General features: G+C 41.4%; 1 protein-coding gene across 1 annotated transcript in view; it reads right to left on the bottom strand.

The window, feature by feature from the left end:
• FNDC3B (fibronectin type III domain containing 3B) overlaps positions 1 to 16349 on the bottom strand; it is a 344111-nt gene extending 327762 nt beyond the window's left edge. Inside the window, exon 1 of the mRNA XM_080808436.1 lies at positions 16210 to 16349. The gene's annotated coding sequence lies outside the window, so the exon portion shown is untranslated. The remainder of the gene's footprint in view (positions 1 to 16209) is intronic.
• Between the last annotated feature and the right edge of the window lie 11554 nt (positions 16350 to 27903).

The raw sequence follows: 27903 nt of genomic DNA, 5'->3' as shown, positions 1-27903 counted from the left end.
CTACCCCTACTATGTTACTAAGGAAGGCAGAGACTCAAAGTCTGGCTTTAGAGAACAGTGGTAAAGCTGTCACATATACAAGGATACTCAAGGAGTCGATCAATGGCAAGGCCAAGACAAAACTGCTGGTTAATATCCATATACACTTAAAATAATTGGGAACAGTTTTTACCTAACGATAATCCTATTAAGAAGTATGTCCAACATGGGGCGCCTGGGTGGCTCAATGGGTTAAAGCCTCTGCCTTCGGCTTGGGTCGTGATCCCAGGGTCCTGGGATCGAGCCCCGCATCGGGCTCTCTGCTCAGTGGGGAGCCTGCTTCCTCCTCTCTCTGCCTGCTTCTCTGCCTACTTGTGATCCCTGTCTGTCAAATGAATAAATAAAATCTTTAAAAAAAAAAAAAAAAAAGAAGTATGTCCAACAGTTACACTGGTCTGTAGTCAGTGAATAAAATAATATAGTAGCAGCTATCACTTGCTAAGCCCTTGTTCAAAAGCTCTGTGCCAAGCCAGAGAGCCCTAATAATTCCCGTTTAAAGAGCCATTGAGAGGGGGGCGCCTGGGTGACTCAGTGGGTTAAAGCCTCTGCTTTCTTTCGGCTCGGGTCATGATCCCAGGGTCCTGGGATCAAGCCCCACATCGGGCTCCCTGCTCAGTGGGGAGCCTGCTTCCTCCTCTCTCTCTGCCTACCTCTCCACCTACTTGTGATCTCTGTCAAATAAATAAATAAAATCTTTAAAAAAAAAGGGGGGGGGGGCATGGAGATTAACATAACCAAAGTCAGACTTAGTCCACACAGTACGGTCTCAAGCTTAGGTCTTCTCCAGAGCACACGGGTTCAGTCATTCCACTACAAATAATGGTTATTACCAAAAATATTAATCCCAAGTTAAATCTGTAGTTTCCCATGCCCTAACATAAAAATCGTATGGACAATCTGCTTTTATGGAAAGCGGCTGACTAATTCCCAAGAAGATCTCCTTTAAAAGATGTTTCCTTTTAATCTACCTTACCTTGCAATCAAACTTTCTAGAAAATCATTCTACACTTTTTCATGAAAAATGTTATCAATTTCTTGAACCTTACTGAAGACACACGAACACAGCGATCTGTGTTAAAAAACACTTTTTTTTTTTTTTTTAAGTTTCTCCATTCATCTGCCAACCAGAGTATCTGACAGCAGACTAGAAACTGTCCCTCTTCTGAACTCATGGATGACTCAGTGGAAACTAGAATTTGGAAAACCTGCCATCCCACATGAAATATAATAGGAACAAACTCGCTCACCTTTGTGGGTGCTACGTCCTTCCCAAACCCTGGCCTCCTCTCCTCAGGCTACAATCCCGGCTCCTCACAAAGAGCAAAGAAGGAAAACCTGCAAAACTAGCAAGTTAACAGCAAACACCTGGGACCCAAAATTACCCCAAATGAAATGAAATTTATTTGAATCCTTAATTCTTTCACTTCTGAACCAACTACTATGTCCTGATAGGTTTAAGCAAACTCCCGGGAACACTGAACTTAACTGAAGAGAACCAGAAAGCGAAATATAAATAGGAAAGAACAGTCTCCATGTTTAAATTTAATGTAACAAGCAAACGGCCAAGTCTAAAAAGCTAGGTTTTAAAATTCTTCAGATTCTGACAGGTATCATTAAGATCCAGTTAAAGGAATGGCTCAATAAGCACATAGTGGGATTAAAATATGGAAAAGTAAACAGACCTGGAAATAGCTGTATTTCTTCATTAGTGAAGAAATTTTATAGTAAATTAAGATATCTGCTGCTAATTAAAGACTGAAATAATATAAGCCTTAAAAGTTGCTACCCATTTCTTCTCTTCTCCATACTTCTCCTTTAAAAAAAAAAGAAAAGAAAAGAAAAGAAAAAACAACATTTTAACAATTAAACTTACTTCCTTTCTAAGAAGCTAAAACTACTGACTGTGTAATTTCTTTGAACACGAGTCTACATACACAGGCAAGTTGTAGTATCCCTTACCCAAAATGAAGTAAATTTCCACCTTCAGGTGATGGTGGCAAAAGTGTGTAAGGGTTAGACCGAAGAGGGTCTGAACAATTTAAAAATAAGCAAATAAAATGCCCAAATCCTAAAATTAACATATTCCTTTTTTAATAAATACCTGAAACTGGGGCGCCTGGGTGGCTCAGTGGGTTAAAGCCTCTGCTTTCGGCTCAGGTCGTGATCCCAGGGTCCTGGGATCGAGCCCCGCATCAGGCTCTCTGCTCCGCAGGGAGCCTGCTTCCTCCTCTCTCTGCCTGCCTCTCTGCCTACTTGTGATCTCTGTCTGTCGAATAAATAAATAAAATCTTTAAAAAAAAATAAAAAAAAAAATAAATAAATAAATAAATAAATACCTGAAACTATTCTCTTTACATCTTATGGGACACAACAGATTTTTTTTTTAAGATTTTATTTAGTTATTTGTCAGAGAGAGAAAGAGGGCACACAAGCAAGGGGAGCAGGAGGCAGAGGGAGAAGCAGGCTCCCAGCTGACCAAGGAGCCTGATGCCGGGCTCAATCCCCGGACCCTGGGATCAGGGTGGAGCTGAGGGCAGATGCTTATTAGCTAACTGAGCCACCCAGGCGTCCCAGATTTTTAAAAGTAAGTCCTCCTGTGAGTTATAGCCAGGGTAATCTGCATCTGCGGACCTGCCCCCAGCAAGCCTTGAAAGCTGAGAGCAGGAGAGGAGTCCCAGTCCCCAGCTCCCCCAAGAGGAGGCCGCTCAGGCAGCCCAGCTTGGAGCAGCACTTCTCCACATGTTTCCCCATTTACAGCCTTCCTCCTGCTCAGAAGAGAAAGAAGGAAAGGAGGCTCCAAGAGCCCTCCCTGTTCTGTGGGAACACAATCCCCAGAGCAGGGCAGAGCTCCTTCTGGGCCCACAGGAGCATTTCCGGGAAGCAGCAGGAACCCTTGAGGTAAGACAGCCTGAGGGCGGCATCTTCATTAGTCTCTGAGTCCACACCACCCCACACAGGGAACAAAAGCAAGTTGGGCCCCACTTCAGAGCCTTGTCCTTAACTCACCTCAGTGAACTCACTTTCTAAAGATGGAGTAGAGAACTAAATGATTTCTAACAAAGGAAGCATTTAGGGTTGCCAGCTCCCCAGGTTTAGCCTGGGCCGTCTGGGAAAGCAACAGGGCTCCTCTGAATCCTGAGGTCACCTTTCATTAACCACAGGAGCCGCTTCTTTGAGCTCAGAGGAGAGGCTCCCTCTAGTCACTGCTGTGCTGGTCCCATCTCTGTGGTCGCCTCTGGGACAACCCAAACACCACAAACTATTAGCCTTAAAAGGAGAGAAAGGGTTAGTATTAGCAGTGGCAGGCTCTGCTTTTCCAGGTGCAAATTTTAAGTACAGGATCTTGCTCTATAAATTAACTTAAATGAAAGGCTTCGAGGAGATGGATGTAAGATGAACAAAACTGTACTGCTACTCAGTGATTTCTTAAATCTGAGTTTTTCAAATGTCTGAAGAAGGTAAAAACTTCACTATCATTTCCTAACCGACTGCTCTAGATTTTTTCCATTCACTATACTGAGTTTCTTATGTATTTCTACAAAGTACACTATTATCCAGTTTCTCTCATCCCAAGATCAAGTTGCTATCACAGAAAACAATCTAGGAAAAATCTCTTGGGAAATGTCCAGAATATTATTATTGGGTTTTTTTTTTTTAAGATTTTATTTATTTACTTGAGAGAGAGAGACAGAGATTGAGATAGAAACAGAGAGAGGGAGAAGCGGGGCGGGGGAAGCGTGGAGACGGGGGAGAAGCGGGGAGGTGGGGGAGAAGAAGGCTCTCTGCTGAGCAAGGAGCCCATGTGGGGCTCAATCCCAGGACCCCAGAATCATGACCTGAGTCTTAAGCAGACGCTTAACCAACTGAGCCACCCATGTGCCCCTTATTATTGTTTTAAAAATAAATTTTAGGCTTCTGGGCAATAGGTTGAGCACATGGAAGGTCGTCAACTAATACTTAGCCTTAGAATCCAGCTAGTTACCTGGGAACACAAACAGACACTACTCCAAGTCTGGATATACAAATAAGTTATTTCATGGGAACTACTGAGGAGCAGTGTAATGCAGCTGAAAAGTTCTGGGAACAGTCTAGGTGATATTTCGAACCTTCTATGCCTTTCTAATCTTTGATTCACCTAACATTTATAGGGCACCTGGTATCTACCAGCTTCTGCTGCAGATACTGGAAACATACAGAAAAACAGAAAACAACACCTACCTTCCAGGTTAGGTTTATGAATATGGCTGGTGTGTGGTAGGTGCTTGACAGTTACTGGTCACTCTTACTATGTTTTACATCTTATTTGTGGCCACAGAGTGTTTCTAATTTTGGCACACAAATGACAAGTGTCCTAAACTCATTTCTATATAAAACTGCCAAGAGCTGGTGATCGTTTTGCCCTGAAGAATAGGATGATAAGACCATTTTAAGTCCAAACCCTTCAATTCTGCCCTGATTCTGAACTGGAGTCCTTCTGGTCTCCTAAGGACTCCATCCACAACTTCTCGTCAGCCACTGGTCAAAAAGGTCAATTTCCCAGACTTGCCTGATCATATCATTCACCTGAAACACTTGATAAAATAAAGACTCCCAGATGCCACCCCAGACATAATGAATAAGAGCCCCTTGCACCCTCCACCCCACTCATGCTATAATGCTCCATGAGACTCTCCTCTTCAACACACTTTAACTCCACCTTCCAAATAAGGTAAAACTCCTTACCTTCAAATAGCTGAGGTCATGCTCCTCAGGTTTTCATGATATGCTCTTCGACTCTTTCTCTGTGGCTTAGTTTTACACCAAACACTTTGGCCACTAGTCTAGCAGAATCCCCTCTTTCAGATGGACCCCCAACACCTCAACAAGGCACATTTTGGTTTATTTCTATCCCTTCATGTCACCTGTCTAGAATTTCCCTATAAAAGGATGACTTTGAACTACCACAATCTCTAAAAAGTTACCTTTTTTCATATTTTTACCTATTAATTCCCAAACTGAGTCCAGTGGATATGCCAAATATATATAATCGAGGACCACATTTTTAGGGAATAAAAAGAGAAGCTGGGGCGCCTGGGTGGCTCAGTGGTTTAAGCCTCTGCCTTTGGCTCAGGTCATGATCTCAGGGTCCTGAGATCGAGCCCCGCATCGGTCTCTCTGCTCAGCAGGGAGCCTGCTTCCCCCCTCTCTCTGCCTGCCTCTCTGCCTACTTGTGATCTCTGTCTGTCAAATAAATAAATTTAAAAAAAAAAAAGAGAAGCTATTTGTTAAAATTTTTAAAATCAATGAGGAACCTAATACAGACATGAAAAAGCCCATTTATTCTCTAGAAAACTTTCAGTTATTTTTTCTTTCTTTTTTCTTTTTTTTTTTTTTTTTTAAGTAAACTCTGCACCCAACATGGGGCTTGAACTCACGACCCCAAAATTAAGAGTTGCATGCTCTACCGTCTGGGCCAACTACGTGCCCCTTTCATTTCTTTAAAATAGTAATAAATGCAAAGCTAGACTTGCACTGAAGGTGACTCATGCCTTTGTTTTATTTTGTTTAAATATTTATCAGATGCCTACTATGAGGAAAAAAAAAAAAAAAAAAACTCAGGAACACTGCTGGAAATAAAAATGTCCACAGCATGGCCCATGTTTCAAAAAGGTCAACTTCAGTAGAAGAAATACTGACAGAGCACCTGAGGAAAGGCATGACGTGTAAATGGCACATTCCAGCTGGGAATCCATCCATCTGACCACCCAGGGGACATTTATTATGCACTCACCATGAAAGACCCTAAATCAGTTATCACTCCCACATTCAAGTTAGGGGGGCAAGGAGACAATTGGACAACAAGGACAAATGGTCTCCAAAGCACAGATAAAGTCCTAGAAGAATTTAAAGAAAACTACAAATGACCTAAAAGGAGGCTCTGGAACATAATGAGGGTATGCAAAATGGAGTAGGACATTGTTTTCTTTCTGGTAGGCAAAAATCAATGAAGAGCACTCTGCGGGGTGCCTGGGTGGCTCAGTGGGTTAAGCCTCTGCCTTTGGCTCAGGTCATGATCTCAGGGTCCTGGGATCCAGCCCAGAATAGGGCTCTCTGCTCAGTGGGTAGTCTGTTTCCCCCTTCTCTCTCTGCCTGCCTCTCTGCCTACTTGTGAGCTCACTCTCTATGTCAAATAAATAAAATCTAACAAAAAAAAGTACTCTGCAAACATGTTATGATTCTTCATATTTCTACCAGATATAAAGAGATCACGGCTCTCACTGCCTTTTGATATCAGTTGGTCATGAGAGTGCCTCTGGAGGGAGTAATTAGTAGTCCACAAAATCACCTGCTATAGCATGAATACCATTTACATATACACAGCAAAGACAATACAGTACACCACAGCATAGCACACACTGACTACCATCATATACCCTTGCAACTTTATACTGTTTTCCAGGAGTTCAGGAATTAGTGAACTCTTATGGACGACAAATACTTTTATTACTTTAATTACATACATATATAATTAAAGTAACATAATTTTCCCTATAACTTATTTGTATATGAACTTTAATCTTTCCACTTGAATTTTTTATTTCTCGTATTCTTAACACGCACTTTATACCTGATGTTTAAGTTTTATACTTAATCACTTAATGGAAATCCCACCATCTTTTTATAAGTGACCTACCCAAACTCAACAGCAGTATCTCAGGAGCAAAAAAACAAAAAACAAACCACCAACATTCAGGGAGCAGTAACTACCACAAAATTACTAGCTGCAAGGGACAAGTTCATAATGATTGAAAAAACCTTTACGCAGTGGCAGTATCGTAGCCAGTGAGGTTTATCTGAGGTGTGATTATTGCTAATAATGAATAAAACAGAATACTACATTCTTTCTTCACTCTATCCCTTCCAACAGGGTTTAGTCTAAGGACCTGAAGAATGTTAGCACCTAAACACTTCGAACATGCATACTAACTGAAATGACTTAGAACGTTTCTGAGTGTAAATCAAATGTTTTTTCCTAAAGTACTGAAGAGTAAATGGAATAGAAAATATGACAAGTCTAAGTGCACATCCCTGATTTTTGGCTGACTCAGTGAAATTCAGGATAGATTACTTTACCTTTAAGTGCCTACATTGTCTGTGGGTATTAATAAACTACCGGGTTCATCTAAATATTAAAATGTCTTTTCCCCTCCCTCCAGAGATCTACTACTTTTAAACAGTGTCTTAAATTCAAGTCAGTTAATAAAATGAGGACACTCTGATCTCTAAAAATGGCCTAGGGGACTCTCCCTTTAGAATGCAAGAGGAGGGGGCGCCTGGGTGGCTCAGTGGGTTAAAGCCTCTGCCTTCAGCTCAGGTCATGGTCCCAGGGTCCTAGGATGTAGCACCGCATCGCATCAGGCTCTCTGCTCAGCAGGGAGCCTGCTTCCTCCTCTCTCTGCCTGCCTCTCTGCCTACTTGTGATCTCTGTAAATAAATAAATAAAATCTTAAAAAAAAAAAATGCAAGAGGAGGAGGAGGAAAGAAAAAAAAACACCTGCATAGCAGTAAGGAAGTAGAACAAGGCGGAGCAACTAGAGACAAATGGAGATGGTGTGGAATAAATCTCCTTCAATATTTTTTCTTGTTTTTTATTATGGTAAAATATACATAACAACACATTTATCATTTTGACCATCTTTAAGCATACAATTTCGGTGGCATTAAGTACATTCACAATGTTGCGCAACCATCACCATGAGTCTTTCTAAAACTTCATTATCCCAAACAGAATCTCTATATCCACTAAACAGGAACTCCTATTCCCCTTCCCCTAGCCCTGGTAATTTCTATTCTACTGTGTGACTATGAATTTATCTCTTCTAGGTACCTCATGTAAGTGGAAACACATAGCATTTGTCCTTTTGTGCCTGGCTTTTCTCACTCAGCATGTTTTCAAGGTTCATCCATTTTGTACCATGTAGAGGAATTCCAATCCTTTTTATGGCTGAATAATATTCCATTGTAAGTATATACCGCACTTGGTTTATCCGTTCATCTGTGAATGTACGCTTGGGTTGTTTCCGCCTTTCCGATATTATAAACACCGCTGCTATAAACACTGGTGCTCAAGTATCGGTCGGAGTCACTGCTTTTAATTATTTTGGGTACATACCTAAGAATGGAGTTGCTAGGTAATTCTATATTCAGTTTTTTGAGAAACCACAAAACCGTTTTCCATGCAGCTCTACCTTTTATGTTCTCAACAGCAAAACAGTAGGGTTCCAAGTCAATGTACTTTCAAGTCTTTTCTGATTCATTAATTCAGAATAATGTTTAACTCTATTACTCTAAAATGGAATTATTTTTCTTGAGATAAGAGAAAAACACAAAAGAAAAACCAGAAACAGCAATATCTAAAGATAGTATTGTCCTCCTAAACAACTTAAACAATAGAAGAGACACTTAAAAGAAAAAAACCCTCCAAAATATAAAAGGAAGAATAATATCTTAAAAATATATGAAGTATCCCACACATAAAACTTGTACTGTAAAAACTGACCCCTAAAAAGTCATATACTAGAAAACTTCATTGTCTGAGTAACTGGATGTCAATATACCGAAATATTTTTAAAGAAATTTACTCTTCTTACCAGTCAGTTCTTTCAGCTGAACAGGAACGTCCTGCTTTAGTAAAAGCAGAGGAGGAGGGCGCGTAATGGGCTTATTTAAATACTACACACAGGGCTTTCCACAAGTTTGCCCAAATGGCTAGGAAGAGGAGAGAGAGGCAACTAAAAGCAATAATGATGTTCTTAAACTTTTAACACCTGCTCTCACCCATCTGCCATCAAGTGCTTACAGGTGATAAAAGAAATTAACAAGTAGCGAAGCAAACGTCAACAGAAAAACTCCAAAACAAATAAGCAGACATAACTGAAGTCTATTGGTGGGGGTAAGGTATGAAAGATATTTGCTTATTGTTGTGCTTTACTCTGCATACAAAAATATAGTTCTAACTTTTGCTAGTAAACTGTTCCTAGCAAGGGATAGCATTGAGTTAATCAATAATGCCAAGGGCTCCTGAGTCTCTATGAAACACACCCCCAGGAGAACCAGCTTCAACCCCTATTGCAGTTCTACACTGTTTTTACAACTGATTTTTCCAAAGTGCTTAAAAGTAGTTTGTTCTCCTAATTTGGAAAATATTTCCTCTTATGATCTATTTAAACTTCTGTTAACAGTAAAACCTTTTCATATAGAATAGGAAACCAAACTTTATCCTAGGCTTGCCTGCATAATTGCAAATTCCTAATTAGTTACATCAAGAACAATGGAGTTATTTTTAATAAAGACCCCTCTTTCACCAGTTACGGAGAAGCTAAGTCCCTTAAGAATAAATTAAATCATGCTATTTCCTGGGATTTCAGAGTCTTCAATTACTTCTCAAATTTACATTTGCTCATATATAAAGACAATTTTCTAGATAGTTATTTCAACAGAAAGCTCTTCATAATTGAAGACCATGAGTTGGTATCAAACTAACTTAGTTCAAGTAAACTCTTCTGATTGGTTGCCTTTATAAAAACCTTCATCTTCCAGAGTTAAAACGAGGATGTATCAGAAGACTTAAATTCGAATATAAATTTAGTTTTCAACATAGCCTGTAAGTACTGCAAATTTTAACACTTCTCAAATTTCAGAAAGGATTAAAGAGTTGAAGTTGCCACCATCCTGCCCTAGGAGTTTGGTGGCAGACACCGTTCTCTACACAACATTCCAAAAATACAAACAGAATACCCTTAAGTTAATAAAAAATGCTTTGCATTTGCCCAAAAAAAGTCAGAATAGAGTAGAATATCCCATTAACAAAGAATCTAGTCTAGAACTCAAGAAATGCTTTCTGAGGCAATAAGTAAGTGAATGAAATAAAATTAAATACCATCTCACTAAAACCTTCTCCCTCCAGTTATTTAAAACTGACAAGCAGTTGTCAAGATATCAAAGAAACAAAACATTAGGAGCCAAGGCCTGAAACAACAGTGAGCACTGCCAACAAGGGCATCTAATCAGCCAAGGGCACTGAAAATTACAATCCAGGAGTTATAGAATGCTAAACTTGTGTATCTCGAGTAGGGGCAAATAGAAAAGATTCAAAGATGGATCCATTTTCAAAATGAGGAACACCCCCATACTACCTTACCTGATTTAGATTAGGCAGCCTAAAAAACTTCCTGTCCCCCATGCCCTCGCCAACACCCCATCTTTTTGGTTCACAGAGACTGATCCTAGATGGTAAAACTGCACCATCAACAATTACCCTCCAGATAAGCTCGTGAGTAGGGACGAGCCTCTCCTGAGCTCTACCTTGCAAAGCCCCAGCTGGCCTGTGCTTGACTTCTACAGGGACCTGCCTGTCTAATGACGATGCAAGTACTTTCTGCCTTGCTGAAGCACATAACACCATACCATACCTCATATTCTTTTAATTATTTATTTATTTGACAGAGAGAGAGAGAGAGACAGAGAGAGCGAGCCTGCCAGTGTGCGCAGAGGGATGGAGAAGGAAAGAAAAACTTCAGCAGACTAGTCACGGACCACAGAGCCCCATGTGGGGCTTGATGTCAAGACTCCCAAGATCTTGACCTGAGCTGAAACCAAGAGTCGCATGCTTAACCGACTGCGCGCCACCCAGGGGACCCACCATACTTTATATTTAAAGGCAAAAAAAGGTGTGTGTGTATACACACACACACATATACATATATGTAAGTGTATAGTATATATATCCTATTTGTGTATAAATATATATATATATCCCTATATTATATATGTGTGTGTATATCTGTGTATGTATAGATATATCTATCTCCCTATATTCAAAGTAAACTAAAGAATAAAGAATAAAAGAAAGAAAGAAAGAAAGAAAGAATAAAGCTTCTCCTCAAGCACTTGGGCATATTCCCAACAGCCACAGGATGAGAAATAAGATTTGCTTGAAAATGTCTTTTACCACAAAAAACTCTCATTTAATGGATTAACCTCATTAATGTGAAAAAATGGCAATTATGACTTCTAAAATGGAAACACAGGTAAGGTGCAAAGCTCCCTGGACCTGAAAATATTCTTTTCTCCCCATTCTCACCTGTAATTACTGGAAGCTCAAATAATAGGCTTACTTGGATAATATACAATGACTAAAGCCTTATGCCTCTGTCATTCAGTATTGAAAGTTCCTCTAAAAGACTGCATTTTTCCCCTTGATCTCAAGAAAAACCCCAAATCAAGCAGACTGTCATGTCCACGTCAGCAATGCTAGCCAGCTGTCAGCTACATCTAAGGAAAAACTTGCCCAAAACATGAAGCTGGGACGACTTATGTACAGTACAATTTTGGAGAGGTCACAAATCAACTTTTCGATCAGAAAAAGGAGAAAATGAACACAGCAATGTAAAGCTTTAAGCTTTATTTACTCATCAAAAAGGGAAAAATAAATTATTTTTCAAACTGTCCACATGCAATTTGGAGATCTCTAAAAATGTGCAAAGTAATGTAAAAGGAACAGCTATTCTGGAATATAAGGGACTACGGAGTTTGTGTAAGGCTTTACCAAAAACTTTTCAATACACTGACTCATTAATTCCTTGGACAACCATTTGGCAGGAAAAAAAAAAAAAAGGCATGGATGAGATGTTTCCTCTTTATAATAAAATCAGGAAATCCAAACTGAGAGAGCTTCAGAAGTTGATCAAAAATACACAGTTAAAAAGTAAAGTCAGTCCATGGCAGAGTAGATTCTGATTTCAAAATGATGCTCAGAGACAGCCCTCATCAGACATTTAAGATTTCTAATCTTTGTCCATTATCTGCCCATCTCTCAACATCTTTTGTCTTTTAAGATTTTAGTAAGTCTCTCACTTGTATTAAATGCCTTGACGTTAGACAAATGGAACCAGGTATCATGAGTTAAATGGTGGTTCCCATATTGGTCATACTCATGAGAACACTGTAATCCTATTTATAACGTGGTCTTTATCCTGGTTCCTTGAAAATAACTATGCTCCCAAGGGTCAGGAATGGGTATGAAAAGGGTGTTTCAGCTATCTCAACAGTGTCATTAACTAATGACTCACCTGTAATTGAATTGACAAGTTTGAAAAAGCTGGAGGCCATGAAATTCACCTAACACTAAAATAATATAGATCAATTTAAAGCTTATTTACAAGTCTAGGTCTTTCAGGATCAAATAATGCTCTAGCACCAGGATCATGAACTGTAATTAATCCTGGGAAGTACAGTAACTATGAAAGGCACAACAGATTCAGATATATTTATACTGAACCTGGAAGTTACTTCTTTAAAAATCCTAATAAAAAGATTACTTTATCATTTGTCTTTTCCTGAAAGTAGTACGCCCTCCCACCTCCAAAAAGTATTCAGTTACTGGACATTTATAGATAGAATCCAGATAAATGCTTACTCTAACAGGAGCTGAAATTTTCACTATTTCATACAAAATCATGAAAGTTGTTGCAATTCCTCCCATCAGATGAATTCTAAAGCACAACAAAGATAAATTCAACTTACTAATCAGAAAACTACTTGACTGTTTGCCACCAAGAGTATTTCTGGCTGCTTGTTTTCCTCTTAGATATATTCTTCCCCATTCACAGATGAAATATAGTGTTTTATAGTTGAATTTACTCTTTGGTAGTAAAGCAACGATATTAATTCTTCGGATTAATTCTACAACTACATAAGGAAAAGTTAATAATGGTTTCACCTTTTTATTTACCTGACATGACATCATATGAAAAGAATCACCCAGTGAATAGGTAAACATGGTTATATTATCAGGTCATTTTTTTTTAACCCCCATCAGTGATTTTTCATAGTGCCTCCTATTTACCCTCTTTCATTATACTAAAATAACCAAAAAGTTCTGCCTTTTCAACTGTTCCTACAAATGATTAGTTCAACCAAACAAAAAAAATGTCATTTAAATTAAATAAATTCCACTGGAAGGCTGGATCTAAGCATCTTCTGGTGGTAAGAAAGAACACTGAACTAGATCTAAAAAGCAGCATGATCCTATTAAACACAAACATATTTGAGAGTCAGAAAGTTCTACACTGTGGCTTCCAATACGGTAACCAGTAGCCACAAGTCGCAGTTTAAAATAATTAAAAGGAAATACAATTTTTTTTAAAAAAGTAAATAAAATGTAAAATGGAGTTCCTCGGTTGCACTAGGCACATTTCAAAGGCACAACAGCTAACATGCCTTGTGGCTGCCATATTAGAAAGCACAGCTACAGAGCCGTTTCCACCACCAAAGAAAACCCTACTGGTAGCAAAGTGATCTCACAGACGTTAAATTCTTGTGAACCTCAACACCATTGTCTGTAAAATGTCCATAACATCACATAAATTTAAAGACTGTTATTACTATTTTAATGAGATGATATATAAAAAAGCACAGTACATAGAGCTTAGTACACATTAGATATTCAAGAAAAAGGAGTGGTTAATCCAATCCTGTATCAGACTTTAGCCAACGATGGAAACCCTGGACAAGTCACTTTCCCCCCTGAGCCTCATTTTCCTAAACTGAAAAGTTTAAGAAGTTCTTCTGGCTAACATCTAAGGACACTATCAAATCCTACCATGTTAAATGAAGTGTTAAGCAAAAGGGGCACAATCTCTTACTGAATAAATAACTACCTAGGCTCCTACAGTCTCCTAACCAATCCCAAGCATTCTTCCAAAAATCCCAGAAGACTGGCTCTCCAACAGTCCACAGTCTGATGTGGGCTATTTATAAAGTCTGTCTTACAAGGCTACCGGAATATCCTTCTGAAACTGTATATACTGTAATTAGAAATTACAACCCCTATTCCACGATGGTATCTTGCACTTTTCACATCTCTTTTAAAATGAACACTATCTTTACAGGTAAGTTTTTCTTTCTTAGTATTTAAACCAGAACATTTTAAAAGCACATGAGTTTGAGAACTTTTTAATGATTTTTTTTAACCAACTATACCTCATTCTTACCCAGTCTGTGGGTGACCCTCAAGTGTCTAAACAAAGTGAGAATTACACCTTCATGGGTGAGGTCCCCTTGCAGCGCCACAAACATGCCCAAAGACTTTACTCTGGTTAACAGCTGCTCCCCGGGGAACCAGGAAATTGACTGAACGCTAGGTCCACAAAGCCTGCCTCCAAGGAGTGGGAACCCAGAGCTCCCACACAAGGCACAAAACCAGGGCCACTGACTGCCTTGGGGTATAGGCCTCTTCTCCCGCCTGTCCAGGACCCGAGTCACAGCTTTAAATTGCAGAGCGGAAAAGCAACTCAGACAGTAGAAATCAGAACAGAGCGGTGCATTTTTGCCCAAGGCCTGTAGCCTCAAAAAAAAAAAAAAAGTGTTATTCCAGAGCAGATTCCTTTTCTTCCGGGTCTGTCTGCTCCCTCTGACTCTTTGCCCACAACCGCGGTGCCTCCCCTTTCCCAATGCCCCACCTCTCTCTCCACTCTTCCAAAAAAAAAAAAAAAAAAAGGTGGCTTATTCCTCTCCCTTAGCTTTCCCTAGCAGGGCCTGGAAACTGGAGGAAATTCAAATCAAATTAGCCGCACATTAAAAAATAAACGGACAAGCAAATCAAAGGGTGCCCACCCAACAAAAGATCTCTCCCGTTCCAAAATATGATTAAGCCTGGGTGTGAGAAGGGGAGGGAGACTAGAAACCGACAGGGATGGAGAGATAAACGTGTGGGTTTGGGGCCTCAGCGTCGGCCCATCGCGGCCAAATTCCAATTTTTTTTTTTTTCAAGGAAATGCTCGACTGAAGAGAAAATAAAAAGTTGTAACTTTTAAGGAAGTCAGCAAACGGCAATGTCTGGATAATATGCCACTGCTTCCCTCCGTCTGGGATGGCAGGGTGGGAGTTGGGATTCGAAAAGCTCCAACTCCAAATCGCGCACTCCTGGAAGCCTCCCCGCCAACGGCGCCGCCAGGCGGCCCAGCCCCGTCTCCCGGGACATCAGGCCCTGGGGCTTGGGCTCCCACGGGACGCCCGGACCCGGACCTTTGGGAAAGTTCGCGGGCACAGCCCGAGGCCCCACTTTCCTCCCAGGGTGACAGGCCCTTCCCACGCCAGCCGGCCCCCGCCCCGCCGCGGGCACAGACGGTCCGCGCGGCCCCTCCCGGCCGCCTCCGGGCGCGGATTCCGCCGCCCGCCCCATCCCCGGCCGGGGCGCCCCTCGGGGTGACCGACTGACCGGAGCTCGCTGGCCCACACACCGGGTCGCCCGCTCCTTCCCGCCGCGCCCCGCTCCCCCGCCCGATCTTCCAGCCGCTGGTCTCGCAGAGTCCGGCCGGGGCCGCCGGTTACCGCCCCCAGCCCGGGGGGAGCCCGGGGGGCAGGACGGAGAGGGAGGACGTGGCGCGCACGGAGGTGGCCAGCGGCGGGGCGGGGAGTGTCCTGGAGAGGCCCGGCCGGGGGCAGGGGGCCGGCACGGCTCCCGGGGCTGTGGGCCCGGACCCTCCCCGCGAGCATCCCGGGGTCCGAGGTCCCGGCCCGCCCCCGCCTGGCGCCGAGAGGCGGCCCCAACTTCCAGCCCCACTCGCACGCCCGCCCTCCTCCCTCCACCATATGGAAATCTACAGCCTCTGAAAGTGACACGTCGAAGATTCCTCGGCCTCTCCGCCCGCCCTCCCCCTCCCGGGCAGCGTTCTTGCCGCGGAGATTCCGGGAGGGGGAGCGGATTCCTCGGACAGAATCTGCTGGGAAGGATGGGGAGGGCGAGGGGGGGAGGGCGAGCCCCGGAGCCACTGCCCAGATTTTTTTTCATCAAGAAGAATCTACCCGCTTCTTTCCCTCCTCCAAGCCCAGGCAAGCTGGGGGGGGGGGGGGGGGGGACGGGCGGGGGGCCGGAGCCCAGCAAGATGCGGCCCCAAAGTGGAGGCCAACCCCCTCCCGGGCCCCGTGTTCCCGGGGTGCCCAGGCGAACGCGGGGTGCCCCAGCAGTGTGGCGCCAAGTTTTCCCCGGGAAGCCCGGCGCGCCAGGAGCGCTCCGGGACGAGATCGCACTCCCGCGGACTCGGCGTCCGGCCGGGGCTTTCCAGCGCGCGGGACCTGGCTGCCGAGGCGTGGGGGTCCCCTCCAGTCTCCCGATCCTGCACGCCTTACCTTCCCTCGGTCTGAAACGCGGGGCTCCGGGCGCGCCACACACCGGGTCTGCCCACACCTTCCCAGCCGGCAGCCCCGAGGATCCCCGGCTGTCCCCTCCGCTGCTCCCGCCGCCGCCGCCGCCGCCGCTCTCCTCCTCCTCCGGCCGCCGCCGCCGCTCAAATAACTACCAGGAGGGTTTGATGGGGGATTCCGCCATGTCAATGATGTCGGGACCACATGGGGATTTGGGGCCCGCCCACTGCCGTAAACTACAGAGTAAAACCGCCGCCAAAAAAAAAAGTCTCAGCTTCCCAGGACTGTGGGCGAGCCTCCTTCGCTCCCAGGCCTGCACAGCTGAGGAGAAACTCTTTGATTCAGCCAGACTATAGAAGTCTGAGGCTTAGGGGAACTAGCAGCTCCTAAAAAACGAGGGCTGCATGTTCTGCAAAAGATCGCCAAACGCCAATATAAATGCAGTGTTTGCTGAGTAATAGAACTAAGACTGACGTTTTTTCATTTACACATCTTTTTTAAATCCCCACAACCTTGTGAGCTATTTTGTCACTCGCTTTGTCTATTTCCCACAGCACTTGTTCATACAACTAACGTAGCGTGAGCAGATTTTATGACACCAAAGTCAAAATGTCTATTTCCCCCTTTCGGTACCCAGTATGAGCTCACAGGGCAGAAACTGGTCCGTACTCGTATCTTTATTTCTGTACTGTCAAACATAGCGTGGTGCATCATGTGATTCACTAGATAACTGTTAAGCTTATAGTAGTTAAATGTAATGGATTCCTGTTGTAGAGGCTCAAAATGGTTAACAGGCTGCATCCCATCCCACCCCTCAAATCATCCAGGGGGCAAGAAGGCAGAAGTTCTCCCACAGAGGCCCCTTCTCTCCTTAGCTTCCCAGGTATCCTAAATAATTCCATTTGGCATCAACCGTTGGTCACAAAGCAGTACTCAGTAGTGACCGGAGGCAATGCATTACTTTCATTGACTTAAAAAAGAACAATCATCTATCAGATAAAGTTATTGTACATAGTACTGTATTAAAGCCAGAAAAACATACAAGAATACTGAGATGAAAAATGTTTAAGAGCTGTGATAGCACTCAGATCTTAGCTCAGACATGTAGAGAGATGGAACTAGTGTCACAATTGCCTGTTGAAGAAGGGAAGGGGTGTGGGGTAAGGAGAAGGGAGAAGAAAGAAAGAAGATGTGTCCAGATTTCATGTTAATGAGTTTTCTTGAACCTGGCAGAGAACTGAAATTTCAGGGCGAGCAACTAACCTGAGTCTTCTCAATTTCTCTACTTTTAAGTCTACTTTTAAGCACCTTTGCCAAGCCTGTCCTTCTACACTTGAATCTAACCTTGTGTCCTCTGAAGTTTGCCAGTTTATCTACTCATTCGGATTCTTTACAATTACATACTTTACAATTAATTCATTCAACAAACATATATAAAGGTTACTTTATTCAGAGCACAATGCTAGGTGGATGCTGGGGATACAAAAATGAAGAAGACCCAATCAAATGGAGGACATAAACAGTAGTTTCAGAGAAATGTGAGAAGAACTGAAAAGAATTATGAGCTTCTGGGGAAAAGAGCTATGAGACCATGTGGGGCGGAAGGGAGTGATTCTAGCTGGAGCTCAAAGACGAGGAAATAATCCTAGGATAAGGAAGAGGAAGACATAACCCTCCAGACAGAGTAAAAGCATGCACACAAGGACAGAGGTGTGCTTCGAAGTCTTGAGAGTTCAGTAGGGCTGAAGGGCATAGCTCTAAGCGAAGCTGGAGAAGCTGAGGTGGGAGCTGGGCAGCCACTACTTTCCCTTTTTTTCCCCTTCCCATGCAGGACTATCACCCAGGACAGGAATCATGTTTTAGAAAGATGGCTTCATGGTGCCTGGGTGGCGCCTGAGCCTTCAGCTCAGGTCACGATTCCAACATTCTGGAATCAAGTCCCACATCTGGGTTCTTTGCTCAGCAGGGAGCCTGCTTCTCCCTCTGCCTGCCACTCCCCCAGCTCATGCTCGCTCTCTGTGACAAATAAAATCTTTTTTTAAAGTAATAATAAAATAAATAAATAAATAATAGAAAGATGGTTTCAAGAGCCCCTTTGGAGACATTTGGTGAAAGAAGCCAATTAGGACGGAGGGCCTTATTTGCCTGCACTCACTACTATCCCACACAGCTCCAAAATCAAATTTAAATTCCAAAAAGAAAGGAGCTATTTCTCAGTATTCCTTTTTTTTTTTTTTGGTCCTAAATCAGCAATTGCTTGAATCTTATTTCTTTTTGCACACTCCTGATTCCCTTCAGATTTCAGTTATTTCTACCTACTTCTTCCAGTAGACTGATTTTGTTCTACTGAAGAAGAATCAATGTATACAAAAATGCCTTAAAATTTTAAATATATGTTCATATATGTGATCTCAGTGTTTCATTTATCTTCTTATCCTAACACCTTACACCTTTTGGGGCACAGCCCAGAAACCACGATAAATGCTTGCAAAATGAGAGGAAGCATGGTGTAGCGCAAAGAGCACGGAAATTATCATCAGACAAAAGCCAGGGATGTTGGGCAAGTTATTAAAGTTCTCTGAGTCCTCTGTTAAGTAAATATTTAAATAAACATTTATTTGTTAAATAGTGATATTGCCTTCTGTTCAGGTCCTGAGAATTAAAAGTCTCAAACAGCTGAGATGCAGGTGTAAATAAATAGCGGTTCTCTTTGAATGAATGAATGAAAATGTCTTTCCTGGAGGGAATTGAGAGAACAGAAATTGGAAACTTCAAGAAAAAAGATGGGACCTTTGAGAGGGCTCTCAACTACACGTTGAAGGATTTAAATTTAATACAATGAGGTTATAGAGGCATGGAGTGATTGAAGTAGGTTTCAAAGCTGACTGTTCTGGAAGCAGAATGTAGAACAAGCCATCTCATCAGAAAGGCTAAACCCAGCCTGGTGGGAGATGATAGGCTTAAGCCAGGGTGATGGTCTGCAAACAGCAAGGAGGGCCTCCATAAGAGGCAGCAAGTCACACCGTATGGTTTTGGTAACCCAAATCACCGGCCACCTGAGGTCTTAAATTGTGAAACCATAGTCATAATTTTGCTCCAAAAGCAGTTTAGGATTTGCTCAAATACAGAAATTAACATCCAGATGAAGATGCCTGGAAGTTGAGGTGTGTAACAAAATATAGACTTGTAAGCCTTTCCACTTTCCGTGCAATCAATGTGGGCCGAGTGTATTAAAAAACAAACAAACAAAAAACAAACCTCAAAGTGATACTTCCTGATTTCAAATACCTTATAACAAAAGAAATGCAATTTTAGCATATCAGAAAGCATTGAGTTTTAAAACTAGCTCTAAAAAAATCTCAAACCATTAAACCTCTGAATTCTTCTCTAAGTCTAAAATGTTTAAGTTTGAACTTCTCAGAGATCACTACAGCCGGTAATACGAGGTATCCAGAAGACCTAGCCAGGTTCTCAGTCTCAATATCCTTCCTTCCTTTCTTTGCCCATAGCTAGGGTTGCTAGATTCTCGCAAGCAGGCTCAGTCTTGCCTCTAATCTTGAAACCCAATCTTGACCTTAGATAGAGGGCATTAACTCTTTGCATTTACTTCTTGTTCTGATGTCCTGAGCCAGATCTGATACCAGCTTCAATATGAGCATTGACAAAAAGCCAATTAATCCTGTTTTGAAGAGGGTTCAGAATTTACTAGAATACTAACTAGAGTAAAGGACAGCCAGTTCAGTCAACAACACAATCTGAGAGCAACCAGTCAGGGCAGTGGCTTCACCTTCTTCACTATTGTTCAAGGCAAGTCAAGGGCAAATTGTAGTTCGCTATATATATATATACATATATATATGTATACACACACACACACACACACACACACACACACACACACACACACACATATTTTAAAGTCATTTCAAACAAGAATATCCATCCCACAGTTGTCATAAGTCATCCAGGTAGAAGCTGTATGATGACCAGGGCTCAGAAATCACAGGGCTGATAGGGAGCTAAAGGTTTTTGGCCTGCTCTTCCTCCCAAAGCAGAATCTTTGTTCCCTGTCCACCACAGCTAAGCACCCAGCCCAGCCCGAACACCACCAGGAAGAGGGAAATGTTTCTTGCTGAGACAGCCTTTTATCAGCAACTCCAGATCTACACCAAGTCCAGACACCTGCCTCCTGGCAACTTTCCCCCAGTGGTCCTGTTTCTGCCCTCTGGAGGCAGACAAAGTAATAACAGCGGCCTGCCACGTGACTTCCTTTCCAAAGAACTGACCATCCCGGTCACATGCTCCCTGAAGACTCTTTCCCCGGAAAAGCATCTCGGATGTGCTGAATTCTTATCTCATCACATGGCTTCCAGATCTCTCTCCTTCCTTGTCTTCTGCCACCTCTGGGGGCCTACTGGCTCAACATCTCTGAAAGGTGGGTATCCATATTCTGTTCATGCTTCGGGCAGCATCAGAACCCAAGCCCAGAGTGGTACCCTTTCCAGCTTCAATTTGGACAAAATGCTGTGTCATTGCAAGTCCATATGGTGCTGATTTCCTTAGCTGCTTCCCAATCCTACTAAATCATGTTTCCTCTTGCAGAAAAAGTGGTCAGTCTGTATGTATTAGGAATGCAATTGATATCATCTTACTTGATTTTAATTAATGTTAATTGGTTGTCTATTTAATGTCATTAAATTTTATTTGTAAGTTTTTTTTCTCACATTCCAACCTATCAGGAATTTTCTGGATATTGGGTCTGTCAGCAAACCACCTTTTTCGGCTTTGTGACATCGGTAAGTATGATAAGCATGCTCTCCATGTTGCCATCCAAGTCACTAATAAAAAGACAAAACAAGACAAGACTACCATTAGTAATTTTTCCTCAATTGGAGGCAAATTTGAGGTAACGTTTTTTAAAGAGCTCTGACTGTCCATCCCCCTGACTTACCTGAACTACACCACCACAGAGCGGCAGGTCTGATTTTCTTCATAGTCATTGTTAGCACTCTGGCCACTCTCACACCTGATTTACTCGCTTGGTCTCTTCCTCTTCCTAAGAGATTGAGCGCTCTGTGTGAGACCTGAGTGTCTTCGTAACGACTGTGCTAAATACTGTCTTCCTCAAACAAATTCAAATTCTGCCCTGAATAGAAATACATGTGGATACAGATACAGGTATAGATAGAGATCGATGTAATATGTCTTTCACAGAGAAAGGAAGCCCAAAAAAAAAAAAAAATGTCTTTAGCTTAGCTACATGCTTAGATACAAACCATTCTGATCAAGGAAAGATTCTGAAATTTGACCAGGAAGCAATGAGTTGAAAACAAGAGTAAACTTGCTACAAAGGCAACTGCCCATTCTGTTTTTGAAGGGCAGGATATTATATTTGAAATAACTTCTAGCCTTTTATGTAGTTACCACAATATTTCTTTTAGTTCTTGGAAACATACCCTTTCGTATATTACATTCTCTGTGTCTCAGACCTCACTAGTGTGGGGGTTACATTTTGGTCACATTAACATTAATAAACACCCTTTCTCTGATTCTGGCAACCACCATTATTGTAGGGTTGCTCACTCCCTTTGTGTTCTTCCCGGTTCTTTCTAGATGTTTCCTGGGAATTAATGAGCAAGTTCTTCAGCTGGTCCAGTAACTTGTTTACCCAGCCAGGGCAGCTAATATCATACCTGCCTCTGTGCTGAGCTTCCTGCTGTTGCCAGAATTTGGACAGTGCACCCCAGTTACCCCATAAGGCCAGCACCACACACCCACTTCATCTCCCTGGACAAACTCTGTTTTACTGGTCACCAAATAGAGGTTCCTTGGCTCCCATTACCTCAAAGTCTATAAATCACACGTTCTGTTTCCATGCATCTGGCTTTTGTAGATTCTACATACAGGTGATACTACACAGTATTTGTCTTTCTCTGTCTGACTTATTTCACTTCACAGAATGCCCTCAAGGTCCAACCATGTTGCAAACAGTGAGATTTCCTTCTTTCTGATGATTGAATAATATTCCATTATGTTGAAGAAACAGGCTTCCTTGAGAATAGGGTAATTTATGGAGATTCCTTTTTCTTTCGTTGCTAAGAAAGTCAAGATAAATTTTGTTCTCAATTACGGCAATTATCCTTAGCCTGGAATTTCTGATAAGACCGTTCTTCCTCTCGTTTTATTACATACCTCATATTCATTTAATCCTTATTTTAACGAATCTATCTTATGTCTGTTTTATTATATGCTGTTCTATCCTTATGGGAGGTAGGTATTTATTTAGAACTCTTTGGCTTCAAGTGACAGGAAACCAATTCAAACTACATTGAAGGAAAAAAAATATTAGGTTTAGAATGAAACAGCTTTTTCTAAACTCAGTTTAAAATTCCTAAACCAGACACTCACTTCAGCAACACAGGTACTAAAACTGTAACAATACAGAGATTAGCACAGCCCCTGCAAAAGGATGACAGACAAATCCGTGAAGCATTCCTAAATCAATGAATAAATAAATAGAAGTTTTAAAAATTCCTGAACCAAAATAATACTAATACAAATGAAACTAGCTATAATCATTTTTTAATTCCATAGTTTATAGTGATGGATCAACAAATACATTGTTTATGCTTATTAGGATTCAGTAACATTCTTTCACTTAATTTTCATAGATTAACAAACAACATTTTCTGTCCAGCTGTGTGATAATTATTTCAAGGAAGACTGAATAAGTTTAAATATCCCTCTCCTTAAAGAATTTGTAATTTAAGTTACATCATCACATATTGAGAAATAAATGCACAGCTTGATCATGTACTGTATTTGATTAATTGGGGTTTTCCAGAGAAACTGATCCAATAGAATAGATAGGTAGGTAGGTAGGTAGGTAGATAAAAAGATTGAGAGAGGAAAAAAGAGAGATTTATTTTAAGAAATTGGCTCCTGTGATTATGAGAGCAGCTGGCAGGAGACCCAGGAAAGAGTTCATGTTGCAGCTCAAGTCTGAAAGCAATGTGAAGGCAGACTCTTCCTTTGGATGTGTCAGCCATTTTTCCTTTAAAGCCTTCAACTGATTGGATGAGGCCCATCCACATTATAAAGAATAAACTCTTTTACTCAAAGTCTGCTGATTTAAATGTTCAATCATCTGAAAAATACCTTCACAATGACATCTAGACTGGTGTTTGAACAAATGGTTGGGTACTGAGGCATAGCTAAGTTGGAAAATAAAAGTAATCATCACATGTACGTTAAGAGCAACTAGACTGAGTATAATTGATATCGTAGTGGTCTTAGTTTATTGCAATATGTTTAGCACTGCCTTGCAAATAACAGATGCTCAATAAATATTTGTTGAATCATCAAATTGGAAATTGTATTATTTCTACCACAAAAGTCAAGCTAAAATTCTTTTTTGTGAGTTCTCTGAGTTCATTAAGATCCCAGATGGGGTTACCTGGTTGGCTCAGTTGGTACAGCATTCAACTCCTGATCTCTGGGTTGTGAGTTCAAGTGCCATGTTAGGTGTAGGTATTACTTAAAAATAAAATCTTAGGGAAAAAAAAAAAAAAAAAACCTCAGGCAGAAATTTATTTTTACATATCCTACATAGGACTTAGTGTACTCATCCAATCTGAGGATCTGAGTTCCTCATCCATTCTGGAAAATTCTCAGTCATTATCACTACAAATATTGTCTCTCCTCCATTATCTCTATTTTCTTTGGAATTTTCCCCCCTTTGGAACTTTTATTAGGTAAATGTAGGATCTTAATCTCTCATGTATTTCTTTCTTTGTCTCTTTTTGTTGTATCCCATAAATATCCTTAAATCTTACCTTCTAGTTCACTAATTCCCCCTTCATCTGTGTCTGCTTTTCTCTTTAACTTGCATACTGAGCTTTCAATATTACGATTATATTTTCTCAAAGGATTAAACATAGAATTACCTCATGACCCAGCAATTCCTCTCTTAGTTATATATTCAAGAGAAATGAAAACGTATGTCCATATAAAAAGTTGTACACAAATGTTCATACTAGCATTCTTCATAATAACAAAAATGTGGAAAGTATTCAGAGGTCAGTCAACTGATGATGTGATAAATAAAATACGGTATATCCAAACAATAGAATATTACTTAGCAATAAAAAAGAAACAATGTACTGATACATAGAGCTATTATATCAATAAGCCTTAAAAGCATTATGCAAAGTGAAAGAACCCATTATATAAGCCATATGTTGTACTATCCCATTTATACAAAATGTCCAGAATAGGCAAATATAGAGACAGAAAGTAGATTAATGGTTGTCTAAGGCTGGCAGGGTTCAAAGAGTCTGAGGGGTAATGGCTAAGGGAGTAAGTTTGTTTGGGGGGTAATGAGAATGCTCTAAAATTAATTATGTTGATGGATGCCCAACTCCATGAATATATTAAAAACCACTGAATTGTAAACTTCAAACCACTGAATTGTATATTCTATGATATGTTAAAGCTCCTTAAGAAAATAAGATACTATCTCAATAAAGCTTTAGAAGAATAAGATACTTTTCAATCATGACACAGAAGAACTTCTTTTTTTTTCCCCAAACTCAAATATGCATTAGACTTTACTGCTGTTATTGTATTTTATCCAGCATTTCTCACTCTTTATGGTAGATTTTCAGCATTAGCTTTGTCCACTGCTTTCCCATTAGTGAAAATCTCTACAACTAATATATACTTTTATTATTACAATTTCATAGATGAGAGATCAGAGGCATGGAAAACTTAAGGAATTTTCCTTCCATCGTGCACCTAGATGGTGGCATTTCTAGGATTTAAATCTAATAAAATCTTTAAATCTAGCCATGAGCTCTAATGACTATATTTGGTATTTTCCTATTATAATATTGATAAATAACTATGCCCATTATCTAGAGTTATGATTTAGTACTAAAGTACCCAAGTCTGTGGTAAAGGGAATGAGAGATAATATTAACTTTGCTCTTCAGCTGGTTTCCCTCCTGGCGGCGAAATGCATGCTGTAGTTCTAGACTTCATAGCTTTATATCACATCCTCCAGAAGACAGAGTCTTTTCCAGTAAGTCTGGAGGGAAAGCAAGGAAGTGCCTCTTTCCCAGAATCCCTAGTAAATGAATTCTAGCACCTCACTGGCTCTAACTACATTACATGTCAATCCTTTAAACTAATCACAGTGATTTGAGCAAAAGAAGATAGTGATTGCTTTTAAACCAATCTGGGCCAGGGTACCTGGGTGGCTCAGTCAGTTAAGCCTCTGCCTTCAGCTCAGGTCATAAACCCAGGGTCCTGGGATAGAACCCTGCATGGGGCTCCCTGCTCAGTGGGGAGCCTGCTTTTCCCTCTGCCTGCTGCTCTCTCTCTCTCTGACAAATAAATAAATAAGATCTTAAAAACAAACAAACAAAAAAACAAAAACCAGTAACAATATGGGCCTACCTCTAGAGCTCTGAATAGAGCTCTGAATCCCACCAAAACCAGTGACAAAAATAGGGGAGGAGCCTTCTCAAAAGGTATCTGGTAAAATATTCCCAGAAGTGGAGGAATGAGTATTTTGTAGCAAAGGACATTAGGGAAGCAGGGAGGTTAGGGAGGGCGTTCCAGTAATAGATTAGCAAAGGAAGAGAGAAGTGAACATGATAGAATGTTGAAAACGGCATGGAGTATATTTTTTATTGTTGTAATACAGGAACATTTTCCATGTGAAGAGCCAAGCTAAACTTTTTTTCCTGATTTTTTTTTTCCTTTCTAAAGCGAATAGATTTTGCTCTAAGACCAAAAACGTGCTTCAGAGCCCCAGTCTCTGGGATCGCAATCATCCCTCATCCTTGATGGGCGGCAATCAGACTCTTGTCTCCGCACTCCGTGGAAATGGACTCCTAACCAAGGCCTCCCAGAGGCTGGGAGAGGTTCAAGCACCCGAACCTTAACCAGCCGGGAGCACGAGAGAAGGCTCACCCTCTGCAAAGCGTTCTCCCGGAGCATTGGCCTTCCATGAAAGTAGGGGAAGCGGTGGGGAAAGGCGAGCCGGTGTGTCCATTGTGTTTACAGCAGTGCTGCGATCTCGAGAGCCAAAGAACAAAAGGGGAGCCAGAATGGGGCATCTTTCTAAGGCAATCCTTTCCTCGCCAGCTCATGGTGTGCCTCCCGCCACTAGCTCAGGCTTGTCCTCAGCCTTGTACCATCTGATGGTAGTCTGAGCATGTTTTCATCTGTTAAGGATCTGGGTAGAGTAAAAATTAAGGAACTGAAAAATGGGTTACAGAAGTTATGAGGTCTTTTATATATTTACATCGAACACATAAATGCCTTGCATACTCACGAAGATGCCTGTGTTTTGGAGAAGGCAGCCTCTGCCTTTACTGCATCCATCCACAACGCCCTTCTCAAAGCCCCGGGGCCTTGACCTCACTACCTGATGCTACACGTTCTCTTTGTTTTCTCCCCATCTTCATCTCATTTAATCATTCAACAAACATGTATTGAGGTTCTGCTTATCGTGCACTGGGCAGACGCTCTGGATATCAGCAGTGAACAAGACAGACAGTGCCCTGCCCTCATGGATCAATTTTTCTTGCCTGGCACTCATTACCTTCTCTCACAACACTCAGATGTTCAAGGGCAGAGAGCAGCCCTGCATCCCCCAGGGTCTGGCACAGACACTATTATAGATGGTCCCTAAATAGTGATGAATGGAACTGAAATATTTGTGTGCCATTATTAACAGCAGGAACCCTTGTCTAACACTCTTAGTTTAATTTCGTTTATTTGCTAAAAGTCATGAACAAAAGGACTAACGCCTTTTTAACATCTTGTTTCCAGGTCATTAAAGAAATGAAAATGGGTTGAATTTGTGGACTATTCAAAGAATTGTTAGCACTTATCCATTTGACATTGTGCACATTGTATTTGATTTAAAGATAAAATTGAAATTTGGTACTAAAATTTACATAACTACTAAGGGAAATACTATTCATGACTTTTTTTGTTTATTTATTTAAGTCATTGCCATAGCCAACGTGGGGCTTGAACTCATGACCCAAGATGAAGAGTTCCAAGCTTATCTGACTGAGCCAGCCAGGTGCTCCACTGTTCATGATTGAAGTAGTATCAAGACTTACTTTATATTTTTCCTTGAACTTTTACTAAACATTATCCTTTAAAATTGTTGTGCTTTTTCCTATGCGATTATACGTCCTCAAAGAAATATGTTCAAACAATATAGAGGTATATTGTATGTTGCAAAAATATATAACGTATAACCAATATATTACACAAGTGGGACATTACGTCTATTCTTAGAAGTAAACAATCTAATTTCTTAACTCCTTCCAAAGCTGTTTCACTCTTATAATTCAATCAGTCAATTCTGTTTCTTTCCTAGTGTCACACTCAAAGCCATATCTATTTTCTAATACATTGTCTGTAGTTGTAACTTGACCTTGTCTCCCTTGATGTTTCCCAATGCATACGTTGGTTAAAAATGCAAGAGAGGGGATGCCTGGGTGGCTCAGAGGGTTAAACCTTTGCCTTTGGCTCAGGGCATGATCCCAGGGTCCTGGGATCGAGCCCTGCATGGGACTCTCGGCTCAGCAGGGAGCCTGCTTCCCCTCTCTCTCTGCCTGCCTCTCTGACTACTTGTGATCTCTCTCTCTCTGT

This window comes from Martes martes, assembly GCF_963455335.1.
Source record: "Martes martes genome assembly, chromosome: 1".
NCBI lineage: Eukaryota > Metazoa > Chordata > Mammalia > Carnivora > Mustelidae > Martes > Martes martes.
This window is presented reverse-complemented; position numbering and strand designations above follow the sequence as displayed.